The sequence below is a fragment of the Mustela nigripes genome, chromosome 4 (genome assembly GCF_022355385.1).
Source record: "Mustela nigripes isolate SB6536 chromosome 4, MUSNIG.SB6536, whole genome shotgun sequence".
Taxonomy (NCBI): domain Eukaryota; kingdom Metazoa; phylum Chordata; class Mammalia; order Carnivora; family Mustelidae; genus Mustela; species Mustela nigripes.
This window is the reverse complement of record NC_081560.1, coordinates 153226645-153242610: the sequence shown is the minus strand read 5'-3', so window position 1 is coordinate 153242610 and position 15966 is coordinate 153226645. Positions and strand designations below refer to the sequence as shown.

Here is a 15966-nt window from a genome sequence, read left to right as displayed (position 1 = left end):
CCTCACCTCTAACTGAGAATATGACCATTAAGTCCAAGTTTGCCATGAACTGAGAACAGGGTGTATAGATGGACAGATGTTCTAAAAGTGATTTTGTATACTTGTGGGAAGGTGGAACCCATAGGAATACTTATGAAAGTTTCTATAATATTTTCCTTAACCTTGTAATATCAGTAATGATGAGGGCAGATTCAGGCAGAACAAATTTCCAGCTACGATATACCCCGTGATTTCCAGCAAATGCAAGAGTTTAGTCCCCTTATCAGGCTCTGGATGGGAATCCAGAGGCCATAGAAAAATGGGTCACTCCTGCCACCAATGCCCAGGTGACATACCCAGAAGGAGAAGCACCCCCCAACTCAGTAGTTGCTATGGGTACAGCTTCCCCACCCTCAGGCTCACATCTCTTACTCTTCTGCAACTAGAAAGATCTGGGGAGCCACATACCGGAAACTTTTCAAGAGAGAGGGGTCTGACTGGTTACAGATGTTACAAAAACCACCTACCACGCATGTCCCTTTCTTCCCTGAAGAGGAAAAAAATGCATGCTTTCCTTTTTCAAAAAGACTGGGGAGCACAATGAACATATTCTTCAGATGAAAATATGCAATTAAAAGAATCATAATGTCAGTGAAAGAATGAAGAAATTGTGAATAAAAAGGAGGACTTCTCCAGTATTTTCCCAAAAGTCTCATGAAAGCCAGAGTGTGATCCCACTGTTTCTTACCACAAAGTATCTTGTTTTAACAACTATGCTCTGGTTTCAGTGTATACATCATCAGATGTAGAAAATTGTAGTCTAGAATTTTACCTAAAATCAGGATGAATATTCAACTTAGAACTTTAAAAACCCTTGAGAAATTGTCATATAATTTCCTTGAAAAATCTTGGCAAAGAACAGTGTGGACATCTGGCAGTCAGTGCTACCACACACAAGGGAAGATAAATACAAATGTTGCATCAGTAATTCTTGTTCTCAACAGTAACCAATTGGCTGCCCATAAGATAACAGCTGTGACTTTACTTTCTGCCCTTGTCTCTTCAGCATCTAGTAAGGCTTGGGGGTCCACACTTTCTGCTCACTGACTGGGTCCATCCTGCTTGGTGACCAAACAGTCTTGTGGTAAAACTATCAGAGCCTCAGAATTGCATGTCAGCATTGCTTCATTGTTGATGCAGTAAAACAAGGATGCTCTCCAAGGTGAGCATATGATGGAAGGGCATGTGCAAGAGAAGGTGTTTGGAACAGGTGTGCCCACGACATGGAGCTCTGCTACAGAAGGATCCTTGTCTCAACAGCACCGAGGGCTAAACCAGTAAGAAGCTGTGTGCTCCCATTAATTGCTATAGGAGGTGACAGCAATATTGCATGTTAGGTGGGCTTCTACAATGGGGAAGGCAGAGCCAGACCTTTCATGAGAACCCTAAGTAATCTGGGAGTCCAGCTCTAGCCCAGAATTCAGAGCAGTAAAATGTGCTTGTTTTAGTCCCTCTGCTCCTTTCTGGGGCTACAGTGGTTCAAGGTGCCACGTAGCCTTGTTTCACTTAGGAAACAGGGCGCTGGCAGTCAGAACACTGGCAGCATGGGATGCATATACACCGCCACTCCAACCCGGGGCCCTAGGCTGTGACAAATGAGTTTCCTTCTCTCTCTCCTTTTCCTTCAGCCCAGAACAAGCTTTTGATTTCATAGACAACCATCACTGTGAAGGAAGGAAGCCCTGCTCCCCCATATGTTGACTCTTGGCTGTGTGCCTGGCCTCAGGCATGCTGGTAACTTGGTGGATTTACTGGGGTCAACAGGAACAGAAGGAGAGGCTCCTTCAGGCTGTGCCACTCAGGGGTGAGCCGCTCAGTTCCATGAGCTGCCCCCAGAACACCAGGCCCACGATGCTTTACTGAGAAGGACACATTCCTCATTGCCGACCTTCAGCACATTGTTGATAAGCAGGAACCAAACACCAACCTGACAGAAGTTACTGATGGAGAAGACTGAAGAGAGAATGTTCACCGACCTTGGATGTAAGCGTGAGTGCATGAGTGTCAGGTGCCCAGCACATCCTCATAACTGGGTTAATCCTATGAACTACTATCATACCCTCTTCTGTCACAGGCCAGCATGAACCATGTGAAGGTGGGTGGTAAATCCTAGATTTAAAACTTACCTCATACTATCGAGCAGCCCCTAATACCTCTGGTCTCCAGCTCCTTCTATAAAATGCTTGCACTAAAGTAGATCCTCTCTAAGCCCCATGTCATTCCACAGGTCTGTAACACATCAGTGGTATTGTCTGAGGAGAGAAACAATGAAGATAAATAAAGCTAATTTTTCACTTAAGGTTGACAGGACATCAAGAATACATTTGTTCCTGTTTTAAAATATTTTGTCACTGTATTTGGAAACAGCAGTTACTTCAAATTTGGGCATTCTGGCTAAAGTCCCAGCTATGTGACTTAAGATCCCTAGAACTTTCTAAGCTTTAGTTTCTGCTTTTACAAGAAGGAGCTCATGATTATTATGGTGAGTAATAGAAATACTAAATTTCAGTGATGAGCAGAGAAAAAATGTAAGTTCTCATAAAATGTGATTGTTTTATCTGTTTGCTCCTCTCTGAGGTTTCAGTGTAGATGACTTGTGCTATGAAAGGTCTGGGTTACTGAAACAGGGCTTTGTCATTCAGAACACTGGCAGCATGGGATACATATTCACCCCCACTCTGGGACAACAGGCTGTGACAAATGAGTTTCCTTATAGTTCCTCTCAGCCCAGAGCAAGCTCTTGATTTCTTAGAAGACAAGAGCTGCAAAGGAAGGAAGCTCTGCCTCCCATGTAGTGACTTCTGTTATGTGCCTGGCCTCAGGCATCATGGTAACTTGGTGGGCTTACTGGGGTCAACAGGAACAGGAGAGTCTCCTTTAGACTGTACCACTCAGGGATGAGCAGTTTGCTTTCATGAGCAGCCCTTCAAGGACCTGATCCATGGTAAGTTAATGAGAGAGACACATTCCTCACAGCTAACCTTTAGCCCAGTATTGAGATGCTAGAGCCAAAACCATCCTGAGAGAAATTACTGATTGAAGAAGAAAGAAAGAAAAAAAAAGCACTGAGCTTTGATGTAAGAGAGAATGTAAGAGTGCCAGGTGCCCAGCATATCCACTCAAGTGGGTTAATCCAGGAAGTATTAGCACTCCCACCTTCATCACTGGCCAGCATAAAACTGGAAGCTGAGTGGTAAATCCTAGATATACAGCTTAGCTATTTTTGAGCAGTCCTCAATATCTCTGGTCTCCAGTCTCTTCTGTAAAATGCCTGTACTAACACAGATCCTCTCTAAGCCCCATGTCATTCCACATTTCAATAACTCATCAGTGATACTAACTAAAGATAGAAACAATTAAGATAAATAAAGTGAATCTATCTCTTAAGGTTGAAAAAACAATAACAATAGATTTGGTCCAATTTAAAATGTTTTGACACTACATTTGGAAGCACCACGGATTCTGGATCTGGCAGTCAGTCTAAAGTCAGCTATGTGACCTAAGCTATCTGGAACTCTGTAAGCCTCAGTTTCTGCTTCGATAGAAGGAACTCCTGATTATTGTTATGAGTAATAGAAATACTGAATTTCAGTGACTAGCATAGAACAAGCTCAAGCTCTCAACACATCATGATGATGACGACTTGGACCATAGAATGTGTTACATTATTAAGGGGATACTCAAAGGGAATATTACTAAACTTACTGTTATGTTTACTGAAAATTGATAATATCATTAAACACAATAAAATGATAGAACTATGAAAATGTCAATGCCTCTGCCTACTGATGATGTTTATTTAAGCATTCTATTAATGACCACTATGTTAAAATTAGACCTAGAGGAACACATAGGAAACGTTGGCATATGCTAAGTGAGTTATGTGCTTTATCTTAATTCTCAGAAGAATGCAAAGAGGTAGATCCAATCATCCTTATTCTACAGAGGTTGAAAGTGAGGTCCACAAAGCTTAACTCATTTCTCAGTAGTTGGAAGTCACTACTGAACTAGTATTAAAATCTGACCTTTCTGATTCAAGAACCAACTGCCTAAACCACTTTGCTATCAGCCTAACAACTTTCTTAAAGAGGCAAACATCTTAATCGTATGCCCCACTAAAACAATTGTGCTCCCAACGTCTTTACTGTAGATTAAAGCAGCAGTGATACTACTGTGGAAAGAGATGCTCATGGAAATGGAGAAGAGAACAACTGTTCAATAATTTACCCTGGAGCAGCCCCTGGGTGGCTCAGTGGGTTAAAGCCTCTGCCTTCGGCTCAGGTCATGATTCCAGGGTCCCAGAATCAAACCCCACATCGGATGGGCTCTCTGCTCAGCAGGGAGCCTGCTTCCTCCTCTCTCTCTGCCTGCCTCTCTGCCTACTTGTGATCTCTCTATCTCTCTCTCTGCCACATAAATAAATAAATAAATAAATAAATATCTTTTAAAAATGAAAGAAAGGAAAGAAAGAAAGAAAGAAAGAAAGAAAGAAAGAAAGAAAGAAAGAAAGAATGAATTCACCTTGGAGGGGTTTCCTGCCATCCAACACTTGAGAAAGATCCTCTTCCTGGCACCTGCTGGCATACCTGGCAACCATTGCAGGCAATGCTGTCATAATCAACGTCACACCTGCTGACCCCCAGCTCCACACACCTATGTAGTTGTTCCTCAGCATTTTCTCCTTCTTGGAGTGTGGTGTCATAAGTGTTATTAATAAGTTGCTGGTCATCTTTCTTGTAAACAAAAAAATCATTTCCTTTCTTGCTTGTTTGATAGAAGCCTTTGTCTTTTTATATATGGGAGCAGTAGGTTTCTTCTTCATAGCAATGATGTCTCTGGATCGATATGTGGCCATTTGCAAGCCTCTGCATTACCTGACCATCATGAACCTGAATACTTGCTTCCTCCTGGTCACTGCCTGCTTTGCTTTGGCCTTCCCTCCCATCACTGGGCTGGTAGTGAAGGTTTCCCAGTTATCCTTCTGTGGTTCCCATGTCATCCCCCACTTCTTCTGTAAACTTGGCCCCTTGATTCATCTCTCCTGTTCTGACAGCAGGTCCACTGAAATTTTGGCCTTAGTCCGTGCTTTGGTTATTCTTTTGACATCCATTATCATAACCATCATTGCATACAGCAACATAGTAGTTACAATCATGCAACCTCCTTCAGCCAAGGAGAAACACAAAGCTTTCACCACCTGCTCCTCTTACCTCATAGTTCTCTCTCTGATGTATGGCAGCTGTGTGTTTATATATGTGAAACCAAAGCAAATGAGCAGGCTGGACTCCAACAGGGAGGCGGCCCTTATGAACATGGTGGTGACCCTGCTGCTGAACCCTTTCACCTACACTCTGAGGAACAATCAGGTCCACCAGGCTCTGAGAGAGACAATGTTCAGAATGAAAATATCAAGATAAAAAAAAAAAATCACATGGTCTTAGAATTGAAGACCTAGAGAACCCTCCATAAATGTAGCAGTCCACAGAGTTCTAGTGCCATGTGTCTGGCCACCATAGATGACCTCTGCACATTCCTACCAAAACAAAAATCTACTTTTCAAGGGTATATTTTACCTTGATGTGCATAACTATCTTCTTCCAAATTTTCCACACTTGAATGACAATTGATTTTTTGTGTCTTCCCTCTGATATCTATCATGTGCTTGAAGTTTCCTAAATTTAATAATTTACACACTTTCTTTTTCACTTCTCTTTAGCAATAAACATGTCTCAATAGAATTAATAATGACTTACCAAAAGGCATTTAGATAATTCAATTGATAAATGAAGGTATATTATGTTATTGTTAGGAAGGAAAGGATGGACATAGTACCAATACTTGGGTCTACATTCCCTCTAAGACTAGCACAAGGAAATAAGGTTCACAGAACCCTTCATAATGGAATATATATACTTTGCATTAGGTGTGCTCTTAAAGATTGTTCTTGGTCCTTAGTTTAGCTACATATGTATGCATCAATCTCATGCTGGAGAGAAAGAGAATTATTCTCAGGCTTAGACTATTTTCTAAGGAGAAGGAATAATCCCAGCATCCCAAGGCTGACCAGTTCTTCTTTCTTTAATTATCTTTTCTAGTCCCAGCCCCTTGGGTGTGCATAACATATTTATTTTAAAAGCAGTGACCAAAGAATGGTTGTATATATCAGTAGAAGAGAAGGATGCACTTATTTGGTATTTCTATAAATTCATCCAAAGATTCAAGTTGGTAGAATTTATTTGCTTCTCTAATTCATTATTAATGAAAAAAAATAAACATTTTCCTGGTGGACTAGTGCTGTCAATTACAAGGTTATCTTTTCATTGATAACCTACTTTAAAACCAACATTCCCATGTTCTCATTCTTTAAACTTTGTATAATTTTCACACCTATTTTTTAGCTAGGATGTGTCTATTTTTTCTTCTGAAGAAATATTTCTAAAATTATTAAAATGAGTTTTTATTTTCTTGCTCTTTAGCCCAAACCCAGAGACTAGATTTTCTCAAATACATTGTATGGAACATGTTATACACCATGATTAGATACTATTTGTCCTTGATGTCCTTATTTCAAAGTTCTTACTTCATCTGATTGAAAATGAAGTAGAATTGGGCATCCCCTAAAAAGTCAGAGATGGTTCTCTGTACAGATTGCATAAAAAAAGAGCTTGGAAAAGCCAAGCCCAGGGTAGGAAAGTGGCTACAGACACTGTTACAGAAACTGGAAGAAAGAGAATGAGGCTTAGGGAAGTGGCAGTGGTAATGGAATACAAAAGGATCAGAGTAGACCCTGAATCATTTGCACTGGACAAGCCTGCTGTTGCCTTCAACTAAATGATCAACTTCCAAGAACACACAAGTCACCTTCTCCATAAAATATGGAGACTGAGCCAGATAATCTCTAGGGTCCACTTGAATATATTCATGGACATAACAAGATGCTGCAAGAACATGGAATGTTCCATCCTGAGTTGTTCTAAAGAAGAGTGTTGTGAAGTGGTTGAGGTTCAGTAATGTAGGAATAAATCAAGGATTGTGGCCAAACCACTGAAAAGAGTGTGAATCTCCCCATCATTTTAGTCAGGACTGGATAATAAATTCATACATAAACTAATTAATGTATTTATATTACCTTGAGGTAGACTATGATTGAAGAGTGAATATGATCAACACAAAGATGAAGAACAGAAATCCAAAACTGAGTCTGTAAATCCAGGCTAATGGTTACCATCCATAAATGGTACCCATTGAAAACAAACCCCAATGTAGAGATTAATGCACTAGATTCTGATACTGTAAAACATTTCATTGAGATAAATCTCCTACGCTAATTCTATGTTGAAGATACTTCCAATCATAATTTTTAAACTATTTCATGGTACATGGTTGATATACAAATGGCTAACAGACACATGAAAAAATGTTCATCATTTGTCATCAGGGAGATTCAAATCAAAACCACATTGAGATACCACCTTACACCAGTCAGAATGGCCAAAATTAACAAGACAATAAACAACAACTGCTGGAGAGGATGTGGAGAGAGGGGAACCCTCTTATACTATTGGTGGGAATACAAGTTGGTGCAGCCGCTTTGGAAAACAATGTGGAGATTCCTTAAAAATAGAGCTACCCTATGACCCTGCAATGACACTACTGGGTATTTATTCCAAAGATACAGATGTAGTGAAAAGAAGGGCCATCTGTACCCCATTGTTCATAGCAGCAATGGCCACAGTCACCAAATGGTGGAAAGAACCAAGATGCCCTTCAACAAATGAATGGATAAAGAAGATATGACCCATATATACAATGGAGTATTATGTTTCCATCAGAAAGGATGAATACCTAACTTCTATATCAACATGGACAGGACTACAGGAGATTATGCTGAGTGAAATAAGTCAAGCAGAGAGAGTCAATTATCATATGGTTTCACTTACTTGTGGAGCATAAGGAATAACACAGAGGACATTGGGACAAGGAGAGGAGAAGTGAGTTGGGGGAAATTGGAGGGTGAGACAAACCATGAGAGACTGTGGACTCTTAAAAACAAACTGAAGGTTTTGGAGGGAAAGTGGGGTAGGGGGTTGGGTGGGCCTGGTGGTGGGTATTATGGAGGGCATATATTGCATAGAGCACTGGGTATAGTGCATAAACAATGAATGTTGGAACACTGAAAAAAAAAATAAAATTACCAAAAAAATAGGAACATGAAAACAAACAAACAAAAAAACCCACAACAACAAAAAAAGTTGTAGATATTTATTGTATTGTGTACAACTTTATGTGTTTGGAGATAAGTACATACCCTTGAAACCATCATCACTATCAATGCCAGGACCTATGCATCACCTTGAAACATTTCTTCCTGGCCATTTTTTCTGGTTAGTTGCTTTTTCTTATATGCCAAGGAAAGCATTTAAGAAATACCATCTTAGCAAATTTTTAAGTTGACAATAACATAGTGTTAATCATATGCCCTATGTCATGTAGATCTCCAGAATTCACTTAGGTATGACTGAAATTTGATCAATACCTGCCTCTTCCCCCACCCCCAGCCCTGACAACCACCATTCACTTTCTGCATCTGTGTATAGTGAAATCATGCAGTGTTTGTTTGCTTCTGGGTTATTTTACTTAAAATAATGTCGTTCAGGTAGATAAATACGTAGTTGCAAGTAGCAGAATAATTTTCATTGTAAAGGCTTAATGATATTCCATAATGTGTATGTGTCATATTTTCTCTATCCATTCTTTTTTTTTTAAAGCATTTTATTTATTTATGTGTCAGAGAGTGAAAGAGGGAGTGTGCACAAGCAGGCAGAGTGGCAGGCAGAGGCGGAGAAAGAAGCAGGCTACCTATGAGCAAGGAGTCCAATGCAGGACTCGATCCCAGACCTTGGGATCATGACCTGAGCTGAAGGCAGTGGCTTAACCAACTGAGCCATCCAGGCCTAGTCGTGTCCATAGTCAGTTAATGTGATCCTGAGGGTAGGATAAAGGAGGGTGGAAACAAATCTTGGTACCTCTGCCACCACTGCAAAAGAAAAAGAAAAAAAGAAAGAAAAGAAAAAGAAAAAAGAAAAACAAAATCCAACACAGGGTGCTTCAAGATAATACTGCATCCTTAAAACACCATTAAGTTTTATCAAAGAAAAGGCAAACAACAAAAAAGCCTTATAACTTAACAATTTATAAAACTGTATAAATTCCACAATAGTTAAAAAAAAGAGATTCAGGACTCTTAGCAGATGTGTTATGGAGAAGTTTCAGAAAGTAAAATACAGACAGAAAAGAAGGTAGAAAATTTGTGGGGAAAGTAATTTGGTCCAGAATGACAAAATTCTGTTTATTGGGTATTTTGGAAGAAAGAACAGAGAAAAAAGAGGGGAATAAATTATTAAATAGACAAAGAATGTGAAGCTTGCCAATTTCAGAGATAAAGAGAAAATCCTGAAACCAGCTTGAGACAAGAGGTTCTTAACCTACAGATGTAGAAACATTAGGCAGCCAGCACACCTATTCACAGAAATGTGGCAGGCCAGAAAGGGCTGGCATAATATATCCAGGGCACTAAGTGAGAAACACATGAAGCCAAGAATACTCTGTTCTGCAGGGCTGTCATTCAGAATTGAAGGACAGGTATAGAGCTTACAGGACAAATAGAAACTAAAAGAATTTGTGATCTCTAATCAAAGAGGATCCTGTAATCAATGAAAGAACCCAAAAGTGACACAGACCAGAATGAAACAACAACAATATACAGAAACAGAGACATTACAGGTAATACAATGCACTAAATTCTTATCTTTCAATAGTTACTCTGAATATAAATGGACTAAATGCTCCAATCAAAAACCACAGGGTATCAGATTGGATAAAAAGCAAGAACCATCCATACGCTATTTACAAGAGACACATTTTGGATGTAAAGACACCACTGGATTGAAAGGGAGGAAGTAGAAAACCATTTCTCATGCTATTGGGTCTCAAAAGAAAGCTAGGGTAGCAATCCTGATATCAGACAAATTAGATTTTAAGCCAAAGATTGTAATAAGGGATGAAGAGAGACAGTATATCATACTTCAAAAGTTTATCCAACAAGAAGATCTCACAGTTATAAATATTTATGCTACTAACTTGGGAGCAGGCAATCATATCAACCAATTTATAACCAAATTAAAGAAACACATTTATAATAAAAATAATAGTATGGGACTTCTATGCCCCACTCACAGCAATGCACAGATCAACTAAGTAGAAAGATCAACAAGGAGGGGCACCTGGGAGGCTCAGTGAAGCCTCTGCCTTCGGCTCAGGTCATGATCTCAGGGTCCTGGGATCAAGTCCTGCATCGGGCTCTCTGCTTAGTGGGGAGCCTGCTTCCCCCGCTCCCTCTGCCTGCTGCTCTGCCCATTTGTGTTCTCTCTCTATGTCAAATAAATACATAAAATCTTAAAAAAAAAAAGAAAGAAAGAAAGAAAGATCAACAAGGAAGCAAGCACTTTGAATGACATACTGGACCATATGGACTTCACAGATATATACAGAGTATTCTACTCTAAAAGAATAGAATACACATTTTTCTTGACTGCACATGGAACATTCTCTAGAATAGTTCATATACTGGGCTACAAATCAGGTCTCAACCAAGACAAAAGATTGGGATTATTCCCTGCATATTTTCAGACCACATGTTTGAAACTTGAATTCAATCACAAGAGGAAAGTTGGAAGGAACTCAAACACTTGGAGGTTAAAGAGCATCCTACTTAAAATGAATGCGTCAACCAGGAAATTAAAGAATATTTTTTTTAAAATTCATGGAAACAAGTGAAAGAGAAAACACAATTGTTCAAAACCTTTGGGATACAGCAAAGGCAGTCCTAAGAGGAAAGTACACAGCAATATAAGCCTTTCTCAAAAAATCAGAAAAGTCTCAAATACACAAGCTAAACTACAACCTAAAAGAGCTAGAGAAAGAACAGCAAATAAAGTCTCAGTCCAGCAGAAGAAGAGAAATAATAAAGATTAGAGTAGAAATCAATAAAATAGAAAGCAGAGCAGTAGAACAAATCAATGAAACTAGAAACTGGTTCTTTGAAAGAACTGATTTAGATCAATAAACCTTTAGCCACATTTGCCAAAAAGAAAAAAGAAAAGATTCAAATTAATGAACTCAGGGAATGAAAGAGGAGAGATCATGATCAATACCAAGGAAATACAATTGTAAGAACATATCATCAGCAACTATGTGCCAAAAAATTAGGGAATCTGAAAGGAATTGATGCATTCAAAACAAACAAACTACCAAAGTGGAAACAGGAAGAAGTAGAAAACCTGAACAGACCCATAATCAGCAAGGAAATTGATGTAGTGATCAAAAAATCTCCCAATACACAAGAGATCAGGGCCAGATGGCATCCAGGAGAATTCTACTAAACATTTAAAGAAGAAATAATACCTATTCTTCAGAAGCTATTTCAAAAAATAGAAATGGAAGGAAAACTTTCAAACTCATTCAAAACTTTCAAACATTACCTTGATCCCAGGATCAAAAAAAGACTGCACCAAAATGGCCCCTAAATTCTATGGTCAACCAGTCTTCAACAAAGCAGGAAAGAATATCCAAATGGGGGAGTGGGGGAAGGAAATCTATGCAATAAATGGTGTTGGGAAAATTGGACAGACATATCCAGAAGAATGAAACTGGACATTTTCTTACACAATACACAAAGATACACTCAAATGAGATGAAAAACCTAAATGTGAGACAGGAATCCATCAAAATCCAAGAGGAGAGCACAGGCAGCAACCCCTTTGACCTCAGCCACCGGAAATTCTTCCTAGACACGTCTCTAAAGACAAGGGAAACAAAAGCAAAACTGAACTGTTAGGACTTCATCAAGATCAAAAGCATCTAGTCAACACAACTAAAAGGCAATCTAGAGATTGGGAGAAGATATTTGCAAATGCCATATCAGATAAATGTAGTATCCAAGATCAGTAAAGAACTTATCAAACTCAACACCCCAAAACCAAATAATCCAGACAAGGAATAAGGAGAAGACATGAATGGACATCTCTCCAAAGAAGACAAACACATGGCCAAAAGACTTAAGAAAAAAATGGCCCACATCACTTGGCATCAGAGAAATACAAATCAAAACCACATTGAGATACCCCCTCACACCAATCAGAGCAGCTATAATTAACAAGACAGGAAACAAAAATATTGGTGAGCATGTGGAGAAAGGGGAACCCTCTCACACTGTTGGTGGGAATGCAAACTGGCACAGCCACTCTGGAAAACAGTAGGGATGTTCATCAAGAAGTTAAAGATAGAGCTACCCTATGACCCAACAATCATACTATGAGGTATTTACCCTCAAGATACAAATGTAGTGATCCAAAGGAGCACCTGCAGCCCAATGTTCATAGTAGCAATGTCCACAATAGCCAAACTGTGGAAAGAGCTGAAATGCCCAACAACAGAGAAATGGATAAACAAAGAATGAATACTTAACACTGGCATCAATGTGAATGAAATTTGAGGGTATTATGCTGAGCTAAATAAGTCAATCAGAGAAATACAATTATCATATAGCTTCAGTAATATGTGGATTTTTTTTTTTAAGTGCAGGGGAAGGGAGGGAAAACTGAATGAGATGTCACCAGACAGGGAGAAAAACCATGAGAGACTCTTAACTATAGGAAACATACTGAGGGTTGCTAAAGGATAGGTGGGGGAGATGGAGTAATTATTTGATGGGCATTAAGGAGGGCACATGATGTGATGAGCACTCGGTGTTATGTGCAACTGATAAATCATTGAACACATATCTGATATTAAAGATGTATTATATGATGGCTAATTGAATTTAAATTTAAAAAATAATAAACAAACAAACAAGACAATCTCCAAATTGCCTTTATGAACAGTTCAATAAATTAAAAAGGCTGGTATCTAGACATGACATGATACAATTTACAAATGCCAAATATAAATAAATCTTTATTTTTTTAATTAATTAATTTTTTATTTTTTATAAACATATATTTTTATCCCCAGGGGTACAGGTCTGTGAATCACCAGGTTTACACACTTCACAGCACTCACCAAAGCACATACCCTCCCCAATGTCCATAATCCCACCCTCTTCTCCCAAACCCCCTCCCCCCAGCAACCCTCAGTTTGTTTTGTGAGATTAAGAGTCACTTATGGTTTGTCTCCCTCCCAATCCCATCTTGTTTCATTGATTCTTCTCCTACCCACTTAAGCCCCCATGTTGCATCACCACTTCCTCATATCAGGGAGATCATATGATAGTTGTCTTTCTCTGCTTGACTTATTTCGCTAAGCATGATACGCTCTAGTTCCATCCATGTTGTCGCAAATGGCAAGATTTCATTTCTTTTGATGGCTGCATAGTATTCCATTGTGTATATATACCACATCTTCTTGATCCATTCATCTGTTGATCTTTAAATCTCTACAGATTAAAAATAAAATAAAAATACCTTTTCTACAAAGGAACACAGAATTCCATATATCAATTTCTTTCCCACTTCTGATATTGGAATAAAGTAGGATGAGGCTGTTAAGCTTTGGGTAAATGATTTTCAGTGTAGAGTCTTTTAGTCATTCAGCTACTGACAAATGTTAAAATAAATTATAAACTTTTAAGGTGACTAGGAATCATAAAATTTGCTTTTCATGCACCATTTCCTAGGTAAATTCCTGACAGTTTGTTCCCATGAAATAAGCAAACAATCTACCCCCTCAAAAGAAGTAAAAACTGCACCTTTGTTTCCTCATCTGTGAAATAAGATGTGGATTGAGGAAATTAAGACAAATAATGCAATTTCAAAGTTGTTTACGATTTAGCAATGCAATCTACTTAACTGTGGTGGTAGTTCTGGTGGTGGTAGTGATGATGATGATAACGATGATGATGATGATGATAATGATGGGCCCAGAAATGCCCAGAACTAAAGCAGAAATAGAATTACAAAAACATTAGGGAGAACACCATATCCGATTTAAAAATGAAAAGGAAATAAAGAATAAAATCAAAGCCATGATGAAAGGGGAGGGTCATTAGAAATTCTAGGAGGTTAAAACCCTGGTTAAATTAAAGTGTTTCATATTCTATAGTCATGACTTCAGTAGCTCTTTGACGTTATATAGGAAGGTTTTTTATTGCCACAAAAAGTATTGATTATAAAACTACTATTGATTTCTAGTTCTTGTACATTTTGAATAGGGAATATGAACTCTACAATATCTGATTTAAAAGTTATTTTTACATTATTGATATCTTCTTTAATCTGTAATGTGGATCATGGACATATGCAAGCAAGGAGTCTTCTCCTCATAGGGCAAAGACTTCCTTCTGTAAAAGTCTCTGTGGTTTCATCTCATCAGTGTCTGTAGAAATGTAAATTTTCCTCTACATTTTTCTGGATATTTCCTTTCATGCTATTTGCTGAATGTTACTGAGGCAGTCTCTGATGGATGAAAACATACCATAAAATATGTGTTAATTAACAGAGAACCCAGTCCAATACAAGAAGCGGTTGTGGTGACAGGTGTGAACATACATCCATTAAGCCAAACTTCCATATCTACACTGCAGAACATTTTTCAGGTACAAAAATCCCCTGGTATTAGCACGTACACTTCAGAGAACATAATTAACTCTCAGTAAAATTTGCCAACCAATGTTTATGTAAGAAATATTACTATTTGTAATAAACTCAATATGACATGAAAACAAATTATATGCAAAAAATACAAACTCAATTACAAAGATGAATGGTGGAAAAGCCACAGAATGTCAACAAAGTGGTAGGTATCATGTGGTACTAAGAACCAGGGTACTAGGCACTCATGTGGCATCATGTGGTACTAAGTACAGGCACATTTATATGTAGAAAGCAATGGTTTGCCAAGAATCATATTAGTTTCTTAGAATGTAGGACCAATGGCAGCAGCAGGGACTATAGCTCACCCACTTACCCTTCTGCTATCATTCAGGTTTTTACTTTAAAAAATCTGACCAACCACTAAACTGAAGGTTGAGTAATAAAACAGGGTGAACTTAAGGTGGTGGGCAAGTAACTCTAATTAGTATAAAGGGTGGACTGAAAAAGACACTGTTAGACCCCACCCATATTACCTTGGTATTCAACTTGTCAGGCAACCTGGAGAGTGTTTACTGAAACTCCTGAAAACTCTGGCAGAGAACTATTTATGGGCCTGGGAGCACATTTTTCCATGCACAAGATATGCCAAAAGTTCTAGGAATGAACGCTCCCACAAGCAACCCTCAGTGAATGATGGGTAGAGAATTGTTATACACACATCCCATCTTCTTTTCTTTTGGGTTTGAAAAATTTGAAGAGTGTTCTACATGGGTATACAGAATTCCACAGTGACACTGGGCTCCAATTTTCCAGAAGGGTAACTGGCTTGATAATACACAATTCTTTTTACTATATCACATTCCCTCCTCCCTACTGGTCTTCCCTGGAACCAATTCTTCAATAAACTACTTATCTTAAATTCCTTGCCTCTGGATCAGCTTCTGAGATAACTCAACTAAGACATTGAGCTTTATTCTGTTACTTATATTTCTCCATAAATTCACACCTTCTGTGAAAATTATATACAGAGTAATAATATGAAGACTTTCCTTTGAATTCATCCTTATCTCAATTTTCATGGGCTGCCATATGAAGAATGTTTCACAAAGAAATGCCATTCATCCAAAATAAATTTGATTTCAAGGAGCTCATTAATGACTCCCTGTTCCACCAAGTAGGAATAGCCCCTTTTTTCCCAGGTCTTCCCTCTTTAAATTTAAATATCCTGGATGGTGGTGGGGAGTGAGGTGAAAAGATAGTGGGGGAGTAAGTTTAATCA

At 38.6% G+C, this 15966-nt stretch overlaps 1 pseudogene; it reads left to right on the top strand.

Annotated features, from left to right (window-relative positions):
• Positions 1-2119: 2119 nt before the first annotated feature.
• On the top strand, positions 2120-5456 carry LOC132016451 (olfactory receptor 6C4-like; annotated as a pseudogene).
• The last annotated feature ends 10510 nt before the right edge of the window (positions 5457-15966 follow it).